Genomic DNA, 12,179 nt, shown 5'->3' on the forward strand with positions numbered 1-12,179 from the left:
TAACAACTAAAATATTAACACCTGAGCAACTAGTCTAGACAAAATGAAGAAACAATCACACAACCTGAAGATAAAGCTGCTACATCCTGTGACAGAAGATGGGGTTTTCCCCCCTAACAGAAAACACACTAACGTCACCAAGATTTATTGAAAGACCCACAGATCCACCGTGGTGTTACCACCATTAGGTTTGATGCCAGAGCAGGCTATCTCAGAGAGAAGTACTCTAGTTATACACAAATCTTGATATTTTAATTAGACCAGCTGTTGCTGAACTCATTCATTTACATCATGATCACAGGATCTCTCTGACAAAAGCCGTCTTCGTGTGTCCCATAGGCCCAGCTTACACCTCAGCATTCACAGCAGTACCTATACAACGACTAATATCCCTCCAACAGCTTCACTGAATTTAAGACACCATTGACAGACCCTCTATTTTAGGAATAGAAGATGAATCCTCAGAACACAACTACACAGCTTTCTCCTGCAGGGCTTTAGTTATGGTGGGAGCCTGAACTAGCAGGATCCTGACCTGGCAGGTGTATGCCAAACTGGTTTTTAATTTATCTGAAAGAGCTAGAGCAGGAATACAAGGGGGAGAAAATTAGGGCTAAGTCAGATTTAGTCCACTAATGATTTTTGCAGTCCAGAAATCAAAGAAGAAAGACCATTCCTTTCCTTCCACATAAATACTTCTATAGCCGCTGGTGTCTGGAAGTATTTCTTGCACATGATTTTATGCAGTCTGGGGAGCCAGTAAAAGTGAAATCTAGTCATGAATAATTTTCTAAATTGTACAAGGACAATGAAGATGGAGAATTAGATTAATAAGGAATACAATGAAGTTCCTTCATAGAACAATACTTCTACATTATGATTGATAACATTTAATACCAGCAGAACTAATGAAATTCATTTTCTCATACATTTGTATTTCTCATTGCTGCCCAACCCCACATCAGACTCCATGCTCTCACCCTGCCACAGCAGAACCACGTTTCCCTCTCAAATGCCATGTCGTGTTATCATCCACCAACACTCTTTGTACCCATTCAGCATACTCTGATCCCACCAACAGACCCTGTTTGCCACTGGATATAGGCAAAGATGCTAAGGGCCGTGGAAGAACCTTTGCTGCACACACACGCAACTGGACCCCATCTGCAGCCTGACTGCCTGAGTAGCAGTCATTTCAGTCTCTGCCACTGAATTATTAAAACTCTTGGAACATACCTGGTTTGAGGCAAGAGTTCAATGATACAGTCAGGAGAAGGTCAGAGCTGATCAAGTAAGCCTTGTTGTCTCAGGAAATCCTTTTTAAAAAAGAAGAAAAAATAAAAACTGACATTAACGTGGATTTTAAACCACTGGAACAGTTACAGAAGAATAGATCTAGGAGATAGAGTAGGTTCTCCATTTTCTGAAATATTTAAACAACCTGTGGATTACTTTTAAACAGGTAATCTCTTATCCAGGAATGGGGTTGTGAGAGATGGTAAAATAGTAGTTGCTTGACGTTACATACTGCACAAAGCTGGCATGATCACAGTCTGGCTTTCAGAACTTGACATTTATTAATTTCTAAGTCTGTTGATACAGAGACATGTGTAAAACACTTCTTTTGTTCCTTCTAGACCCAAAGAGCAACATCTGTCATGATATGTGCTTATTTTGAAGCTTCAGAAATCCTGTGCAAGGCAGACCAAAAATCACGGCATAGAAAACCACTCTGATTTGAGTCTCAGCTCTAACCTATAGCTACCCTAAGAGAAAAGCAGGAGAACTCACAACTTGCCTGTAAAATAGCTGAAATTATTGAACAAGATGAGCAGGGGCACAATAGAAAACACACAAAGGGAATTTATATTCTGAAGCCTTTAAGCTTTAGCATATAAACACCAGGAAAGTCAAACAGGAACTTCAGTGTAGAGTAATTTCAACTAAAGCTTTTCAAAAAGAGTTGACTTTTTGTAGTCCAAGTTTTGGGTTTTGTTCCTCCACCCCCGCCATGAAAACAAAGAGTATTTGACTAAGAGAAGCCCAGAGTTTTCCTTTATTTCATTTTGAGGTTGTTGTCCACATACTTATCCTTTCCTTCAGCTACTGAATTTATTTGAAAGAAAGGAAGGGGAACAAACTCAGTTTTTATAACTGTCATTTTTCCCAAAGAAATCAATTCAAGTAAGCATTGAATGCTGAAGGTTTTACATTATCCCTGAAGGCAGCAAGATGAGTGAAGTTCATAGGAATGTGTTATCCCTTCTACAATGAAATCCAGACTGATGAAACTGGCTCCCTGCAAAGCTCAAGAGCACCGGGAGGAAACTGCAGGGGAAACTCCGACTGCAGACCTGCCAGGTATAATCCAATCCTCTCATTAGACAGGGCTATGTATTCTCCATCCAAGTCCTGTGTGGAAATGCAATACAACTGGATGTAGTACACTGCTTTGGGCACCAGTAAACCAGTAAATTCAATTTTGACAAAGGGTTCGGACCCTCTGCTCCTTCCTTCCCAAGTAGAGGTACGAGGGCACACCAAAGTTGGATTCCGTGGACTGAAGTGATGAGAACTTGAATTTCCCCTCTGGATTTGGACCAATATCTGCCTTTTCAAGATGACAGACATTGAATTAATACCAAGCGATTCAGGTTAAGAAATCAACACCATCACCAGTTTCTGCTGACTTCTGGGAGTGGTGAGGTCCTGGCAAGGACAGATTTTTGACATGACCATCAGTTCCAGGGTAATTCTCTTTCCTAAATACATCATGCTTTCTGCTAATTTTGTATTCATTGCATCTAAAACATAAAAGGATAACCAAAGAGGAAACATACACACACACACTACAAATTGTGCAGTATTAGGAGATGGCATACAAGCATGAGGAAATAAACAAAGCCATTTCTATGAATTAATATTTCCATAACTCAACTAGTTACTTGCTTTGTATGAAGGAAAATAATATTTGTCCACTTAATTCCTGTGGTAAGTAAATAGCAAAATACCAACTTTATTTAATTACATTTTTAAATTACTTAAACCACCATTTTACTACTACCTGACAATTCGATATTAGATTGCTTAGGGAGTATTATTCCAATTTATACTCAGTATGCTGGATGCAGTTTTTAAAAAGCTTTTATTTCCCTATTGGTATTCATATTCTTATGTGTTGGCTTTCTTATGGGTTGATTTTTCTCTAATAGAAAATTAATGAAGGATTATTCCTTTTCAATTATAGTCTATATGGTAATATGAAAATTGTGGTCTTGACACAACTAAAAAGCCTGCAGTAAAAGCAACCTAGACGTTGCAATAGTGGGAGTAGATAATACACAGTCTTTAGATGAAAAGAAAGCATCTTATTCAATTTGGACCGGTTGATAATTACATGTCTTAATGCATTCTCAAGACAGAAACTCCTACAAAAAGATCTGCACCAATATTAGGCTTGACAGCAACACAATAAACACTGGAAAGAGACAACAGTTTACAAGTCAGAATAACAGTTTTTAGACAAAAATTTCTGCGTGTATCTGTGGCTGCATATTGCTCCTCTTCCACTAGAAGTATGTTACCATCTCTTCCAGTCGCAAGCAAAAGAAAACAATTGTGGAGTTTTATCACTGTAAGGATCAAGTGTTTAAGATACACAGGAAGTTTATGTTAAGTAATATCTTTAAGAACAACCATCTGAACAACTGCAAGGCTTCTGACATCGGTTACAGAAATGTTTCGCATTTCTTCGTCTCAGATTATTTTTAGGGAATTTTCTTTTATCCAAAGATGGTAAATGGATTGAAAAAACCTAAAGACACGAGCAGAGAAAACATGTCTGAAAGTCACATGCATGAAAAGCAGGAACAGCACCCAGCCATGCAAGTAGGGTAACATAGCTCTGCCCTGGACCTTCTGAGAGGATTTGGGTATCAGGGCCCAGCCAGGCTAACAGTTCCTGCCTGGGAAAAGGAGTGAATTAGTCCAGCACGGCAAACAGAAATCCACAGTTCTTCCACTGAGAGAGAGAGTCATCATTGTTCTAGAAAGCACAGAATTAAAATACATATGCACTCATAGGAATGCTAAGACAGCAGTTTCTTTAGTGTCCTTACACTTTGCCACTTGCTGTTTCAGAACAACAGCTCATCAGGTTAAGTTATCCTATGAAGGGTCAAGTAACAAAAAGAATTTCTATTAAAATTTTACAGCATTGGAAATTAGAACTAGAACGTTATCAGAGTCAGGTTGTGTCATGTGTACATATGTTACTCCCCTAGACATAACAGAGATATCCCACTTGCTTACAATCTGAAGCAAAACCCACTGATGACTGTATTCCATAGAATAGTTACATGAACTGAGTGAAATTAATAACTACAGTATAGTTCTTTAAAATAGCTGGTTATTACGTCAAAATTGTTTCTTACCTCGCTTCATATGTGTGGTTCAATATTTTAACTTCAGGATTTCCATCTTAATAACCAGCTATTACTGCATATTACATGGATTTTTTTTTTATTGGAGCAGAATTACAGTAATTAACTTTGTACCAATTACCAGGGTGCACATTAATATTCATATACTTTTACAAAAAGAACGATCTTGAAATCTCACAGCAGGGATGGTTAAAATGATTCATTAATGTTCTGCAAAGGTTTCTTTTCTAATTCATTAAGAAAATATTAGCATAATCATGTGAAATTAATTTTCTTTAAAAGGTTGATATAAGTGAGGGATTAAGGGGACTGGTGCTAATATAAGAAACATGGCTTGCACCAGGCTCTTGGTCTCCAGAGGCTGACTATCATATTTGAGATATTACTTGCCACTGTACTTTGATACTGAAGAAATCAGAGATAGATGGACCCAGCTGAGCAGAGGATTTCATTTTCACATAAAAAAAAATTAAAAAATCTCATGCATCCCGTTCCTGTACTTCTCTGTTTTGTGAGAAGATAGACAAAAAAAACCACATTAGTCAACGTGAACACAAACCTGAAAGAAAATAATAAAATGAAGTGATAGGCTACAAGTGAGGAAAACATCCAGGGAATAGAATACCTAATGATAATAAAAGGTGAAGAGAAAGTTCAAAGAGGAGGAAAAGTGATCCAAAGAGAAAGGAGAAAAAGTTTAACAGCCTCTCCAAAAACAGGTTTCAAGGAATAAGAAAAAGCAATCTCGATAACAAATGGCAATGAGAGAGTAAGAGACCTCATTCAGAGATTCAGGTAAGCAGGCATTTAAGGTGGGAGAACGTTAAGATATTTTGTGCTATAGTCCAAAGTGCCTCTTGATAAATCCAACTCTGGTGCACCCAGGAGGAGGGGAAAAAAAAAAAGAAAATAAAAAAAAGGAAAAAAGCAAGTCATGGATTCTCATTGAGTGAGAATAATGTCACCAAAACAAACCCAGGAAAATGTGTGCTGTGAGCCAAGTCGAGGCTTTTTGTCAATACTACATTATATCTGGCATTGCTATTCCATTTTCCTCACAGTGACTATTCTTTCAAGTCAGCTTTCAGCTCAGTAATAAAACCAAGTTCAATAACACTCAAATATACTCCAGAGACAATAGAGAATTGGGTCCTCTACTACGAAAGGCAATGAAAGGTTTTTAATTTTCTTTGTGAGAACTGTATCAGAGAGGTATTTCGTAACCAAAGGATGTTCAAGGAACTCGTTATGAAGATATGTAGTGTTCTCCCCCTCGGGCTGAATTCCTCACATCTGACCTACGTCTGGGGTAGGCCACAGTGGACCACAAGACAGATCCTCATGGAATGGGAAGTCTTGCACAAAGGGACACTTGTAGATGAATATTACTAATGACTTTGTAGCACTTGAGCCTGAGCTACCCCACCTTTAATCCCCAAAACTCATCACACACATGGTTTCCTCCTGAATAGTTTTAGGGCTTCAGAATGCAGAGGAGTATGTATGCTTCTGCAATCCCTTCTTCTCCAAAACACAGCATTAAGTCTGTGACTGTCCCATCAACAAACAATTGCTCGTATGGAAAAAATGGGGCCATGCAGAGTTGACCGCATGGACCGAGAACACCCTCAGTTCTCCTGTCTGAGTGCTCCATGAAAGCTGCTAAAACTCCCAGAGACAACTGCATCTTCATAAGCAAAGCAAAGCACAGGTGCTATGTAACACATCGAGCAGGGTAGAAAGCAATACTCACAGAGGACAAAAATTAACACACCTAACTGGCTACTGAGAACCTCAACACATGATCTCATTTGTCCAATACGGGTACTACCTGACTTCACCTATTACAACTTCCTTACCTCTTTCTGCAAAAGTACATTACCTAATACTAAACTCAGGGAAATGGATTTAAAAAATTTCATAATAATTTTTAATGTTATATAGCACCTGGATCTCTGAACAAAAAAAAAATTGCACACGGATTTCAGACTTTAGCTTTGACTTCCAGAAAACGTAAGAGTTCCAGTGATGTAAGAGTTAAACCTTGGTACAGCTTCACGATGCATTCCTTTATTTATTATCACTGAAATAATTATTCTATGGTATATATAGTCCAACCTTTCACAACTAAGTTATATGCACGTAAGTTTGCTGATTTATGACAGACATCAATTAATTCTTATATGTGCTCATATTATTCAATCTATTGATGTGAAAGGGTCATATCTCACTTTAAGGAGCAAATCTATACATATAGACAGGGAATGCAGTAAGTAAGGGCCTGTGACAAGGCAGGGGCAGAAGGAAGCATGTTATCAGGTGAATGTACAATTGAGGAGACAAAGAATGGCCAATGCAATTTATCCCTGCTCCATTTTAATGCAATCTAAAAATATTTTGTTCTTGAATTTTAAAAATTATTCTTTATTGAAATAACATAATCACTTCCCCCTAATTTCAATTTTCTTTTTTTTTTTTTTTCCTCCTTAAAAAGCATTAATTTCAAGCCAACATATGTAGGTACCAATCCAGGGCTCCAGGTATTTCTTGACAGAGTTGGTTGGTTTTTTTTTCCTTTCTCCTAGAACCTCAATATTGTGCTTACATCTACTTCAAACTGAGATAAATAACTGAGTTTAATTTAGTTTTCTACCTTACTTAAAATGCCAGAATATGATAGAAGGAAAACTACCTTTATCACAGAAAAACAAAGAAACTGATTGCTTCCCAGATCATTTTTTCCCAATTTATCCTCGTTATAAACACATCTTAAAAAGCCTCATAACATTATTTCTCATCTAATGATTTTCCCATCTAAATAAAAGTAATTTACAGCAAGACTAAAGTTCTGAAGGTTTTAGATTTATATGGATATTGTTCAGTTCAAACATATGACAAAGATTCTCATTCTTCTATTGATGTTCCTGTTATTGGTGATTTCTGAAAGGGAAATACACTCAAAATGGAAAGGAAAAGGAAGGGGAAATACACTCAAAATATACTCAAGGACACCCTTCCATCTTTTTCCCCACATAGCCTTTTCTCTTGTAATGCTTTCTTTCTTGTAACTTAGCCCACTTGCTGGTAGGAAGGTATTTTTTGACATGAAAAGTTTCTTTCACAAATGAATAAAAACTACTTTCTGAAGGCTTTCACGCTGTAACTGAAAGACCATCAATAGGAAAAGTTATGCAGATTATCTTTCCTCATTAATAAAGCCAGAAAAAGTTCAGAAGGCACGTATATACCTCTTAAACACTGCTTCATGAAAAGTGGCTTTTTTTTTAAGGAACATTAGCTTTCCCTATTTTTACTAGCATCCTATCACCTTTTGTCTGTTATAAAACTCAAGCTTTTAGCTTCATCTAATAACGTTAGCAGGATTTCCATCCTAATTCATGATTCATTAGCTGTTATTATATAGAGATTTATTTCAAATTGCTCTTGAACAACCAGATAGCTTAAAAGGAAGGGGGAAAAAAAAAACCAAACCCAAAGTCCCACATCACATATGGAAAGGAGACATTTTCAAGCAGTCTTGGAGAATAAAGATTAGACTCCATTGCTGTGCTGGCAAGTGGGCCAGGCAGCCACAGAGGTAATTTATTCTTAAGCCCTAAGCAGATCTAAACTTTTGTGTTGCCTCTTTAAAGCCTTGTGAACACTTTAATTATAGCCACTCTATGAATAAAATTGAAGTGAGTCGAAGGAAAGCTCTAGTTTCAAGGACAGGTCACACACCACAAGGCACACATAACAATAAGCACTCAAGTAAAGTCCTTCACATGCTTTGGCATACATATGTGTATATAGGGAAGAACATGAGCAATAAAGGGCCCAGCTTTACAGAGAAGTGTTTGATGCTATGTCCCAGATGCCAAGCATAGGTGATCCCTGTGCTGCTGGTCGCTTAAAAGTTTTTGTTTTATCTCAGCTCTCAAGTTCTAAGCGGCCACATTGAAGTGCTGGCATGAAAACAAGAGAAGTGAAACAAATTTATTAAATCATCCAGATGTATATGAGTTTTTATATAGATTTTCTATGCAGATTATTCGTTTTCCTCATTAATCAGCACCAATGTTTGAAGAATTGTATTCTCTTTCATCAACACTTCTGTGACAACCTTTCGGCCAACACTCATTTTGATCATACTATTAAAAACAACAAACCTGACTTGCATCTTCTATTTTAGCTAGATCTATTCTCTTAAGACTCTGGGCCATTCTTCTTTTCTAACTTATCTAGGGTCAATGCTTCTTATTGACTAAGCCTTTTAGGAAATCACAGTTCAGTGTCTCCTCACTCACGCAAGAGGTTTCTTCTTTGCTGCACTATTTCCTCCCTACTTCTAAACTATGTGCCTTTTTGGTGGGGAGCAGACTTTTTTTGGTTTTGGGGTGTGGTTTTCTTTTAATAACATGTTTCATCCCACATCTTTTACCTGAACCAAAATGATATCAGCTACAAGATAATACAAGTTGATAGTATTGATTACAGAGAGCGCTATAGAATTTATAATTAATCATTTTGTTCTGAAAAATTAAACAACTGATATTTTCATGCAGAAGGACCTAAGAAAGTGAGATAATAAATTAATACCAGAAAGCAAAAAGTAAAATTCTATCAGTGAATCAGAAATTGGATCAAGAGAAAATAAGAAACACAAGTTACAGTCTTGTTTTCAGTCAACAGAGGATCTTTCTTTAAATGTTGGAGGCCTGAAGTAAGCATGCAGAAGAACATAAGTAATGAAAAATAAGTAAATACAACTTAATAAGACTCAAGGTATGTACAGCATCGTTTCACAGAATCATTAAGGTTGGAAAAGACCCCCAAGATCATCTATTCCAACCATCCCCTACCACCTATATTACTACCTAAACCATGTCACTAAATACCTCATGTAATCTTTCCTTGAACACACGGAGGGACAGTGACTCCACCATCTCCCTGGGCAATCCATTCCAATGCCCAATCACTCTTTCTGAGAGGAAATTTTTCTTAACTCCTAACCTGAACTTCCCCTGACTCAACTTGCAGCCATTGCCTCTTGTCCCATTGCTACTTATATCTGCAAAAGAGGCTGACCTCCAGCTCAACACAACCTCCTTTCAGGTAGTTGTAGAGTAATAAAGTTTTCCCTGAGCCTCTTCTCCTGGCTACAGTCCTCCAGTTCTCTCAGCAGCTCCTCCGAACAACGGGTTGCAGAGATTGGTGACGTCTCACAAGTATTATGACGCACATTAAATGACTAACATCAAATTATATAACAGAACCCCAATCCATGCAAGCATTTCTTGATATGATGGTAATGACAAAGGTTTCTTAACATAGAGAAGTGCAGTAAAGGAGCAATTTTCTTGTATGACACCGTAAACAACCCAATTCAAATGTCTATTTCATGTTCAGTGAGACAAAAACCTAGAAATACAAAGTTCTTCTTAAAAATTAATGAAAGCAGCCCTAAACATAGACACATTTTACATAGGTTTCAGGTGCACCTTGTCCAGTGTCTAGTCAAAGAAAAAAAATATCAGGTACAAATATAAAGGCAGGATACCTTTTTTCCTTTCACTTGCCAAATAGAATTAGAGCAATACATCTAAAAACAATGAATTTTCTTAAAATACTGTGTTGTTACATTGTGGCTATGATACAATAGTGACCCAAAGCAGTTTCCAAAGATGAGTCTGTATTTCCAAGTGTACTAAGCACATTAACCACTACTAAATGAGCTTGGGCAGACATATTATCTACTATGCAGCTAAAAACGAGGAGCACTGTAATTTAGTAGACAGGCATGTTATTAGTGTTGTATGAACCTATTGCTACAGTTGTAGTAAAGCGTAAACCCAGAAGTAGGCACCATTGATCCCACCATATGGGCATAATACCCTCACACCCTGCAGACACTGTATTCTGCTCTCTTCCTTTAATATTAGCACATCCCTGGACAGTCCTATTTGTACTCTACATCACCACTGTTAAACACTGATTATTATCAAGCACAGTGTTACATCACTCAGCTTACCACCTGGAGACCCGTGGAAATAGTCAGTGTAAGGTCCCGTGCACACCCACACGCATCACGGAGCTGCTTGGAAGGCACATTGCTGCTGCTCACCGAAGCATCAACAGGCACCTGCTTCATCCACCCAAGGACTTTTTGGCTTATAGAAGCAAGTCCTGTAGTCAAAATGCTTCCCTCTTTGGCACTGCCTATTAATCTTTAGACAGTTTTCATCCTACATCACTTTTCATCTCAAAGGCAATAAGCATCCAAGCTCCTGGGCGGACTCAGGAACTCCAGCCTGCAAAGCTTACTCATTGCAGTGTTTCTGTTACCTCCTTGTCACTCAGACTTGTACATCCATATTGTTGTAAATCCAAATTTGTGGGTTTAGTTTTCAGGGGGATGTTTGCCATTGTTGATGGGAGCTTAGGGCATTTATTCTTTGTTTGGATTTCATATACACCATGTGGCAAAACAATCTACTAGAAATAAAAATAAATGAGAAGCTAACTCTACCTCAGCCAATGAATCAGACTGAACTGCCACTTGAAAAATTCTGATTCCCTGAGAGCTGCAAGTCCCTCATAAATGACTACATGAGGTATGTATGCTCAAACTTCTAATTCTTTTATTTACAGGCATCACCTTGAACACATAAACCCAAACACACAGAGGGGCAGGTGGCTGTGCAGCTGCAGATGTCACTATGAAATAAATATGATCAGGCTGGATTTAGTGATGACCCGGTAGCAAACAAATTAGAGACTGCAAAGATGATTGCAGTCATTTTTAGCAACCTGAATTGCATTTAAAATAGGTAAAATCCTTATGCAAATTTGGGCCCCTTTTCAGCTTCAATAAAATAATTTCAAACCTATTTAAAATAATCTCAGGACATAACATTACCCTATTGTTTGTTTTCATGAAGTGCAGAATAGCCTTATGGTTTATAGCAACCCATTACAGATAACAGGACACAATGGCACTGCACATTGTCATTACTAGAGACACCACATTCCACAGTGCAGTTACTCAGAATAACGTATATCAGCTTACCAGAGACAGCAGGACAGTGGCAATTTCTTTTTGCTGTTGTTCCTTCCTGTTTGTTAGCCTCACAATTTGTTATCAAGACACTTTTTGGCTGTTTACTTCTGAGCAGCTCATTCTTACAATATATGACATTACAAATAATTCAACTTCCCCTTGCATTATTACATCAGCGTGCAATAGAGGAGCAACACATGGCACATTGTAGGGTTATTAAATCACAGTGCTATCTCCACAGCTGCCATAGACATGCAAACAAACATAACTTATTTTTCCCCTTCTGTTTTTTCATTTACCCTCTCATCTCCCTCCTCTTTCTACCTCACTTTGCTCCGTGTTGTCTTTCTAACATAGATAAACAGTGAAATAAATTTCTCCAGAAGAACATGTGTTATTTCTTACGGGTTCTATTAATCTAAAGTGAAATTAATGGCAAAACCCTCATTGACTTCAGAGGTGCCAAGACAATTCTATTTGTCCTGAAGACATGCTTGGTGAACATTACATCACTCAGGTTTCCAGTGTCTTCAAACACCTCAAAGTGTTTGCATCTTTGCAGCGACATCTCATTAGATCTTATCCTCAGAGTTACCCCTAGTGTAAATCTAAAGCAATTTCAGACTCTTGCCCCCAGCTAGAAAAAGAAAATATGTTTTTATAGATGAGAGATTATC

This window comes from Gallinula chloropus (genome assembly GCF_964237585.1).
Source record: "Gallinula chloropus genome assembly, chromosome: 5".
Taxonomy (NCBI): domain Eukaryota; kingdom Metazoa; phylum Chordata; class Aves; order Gruiformes; family Rallidae; genus Gallinula; species Gallinula chloropus.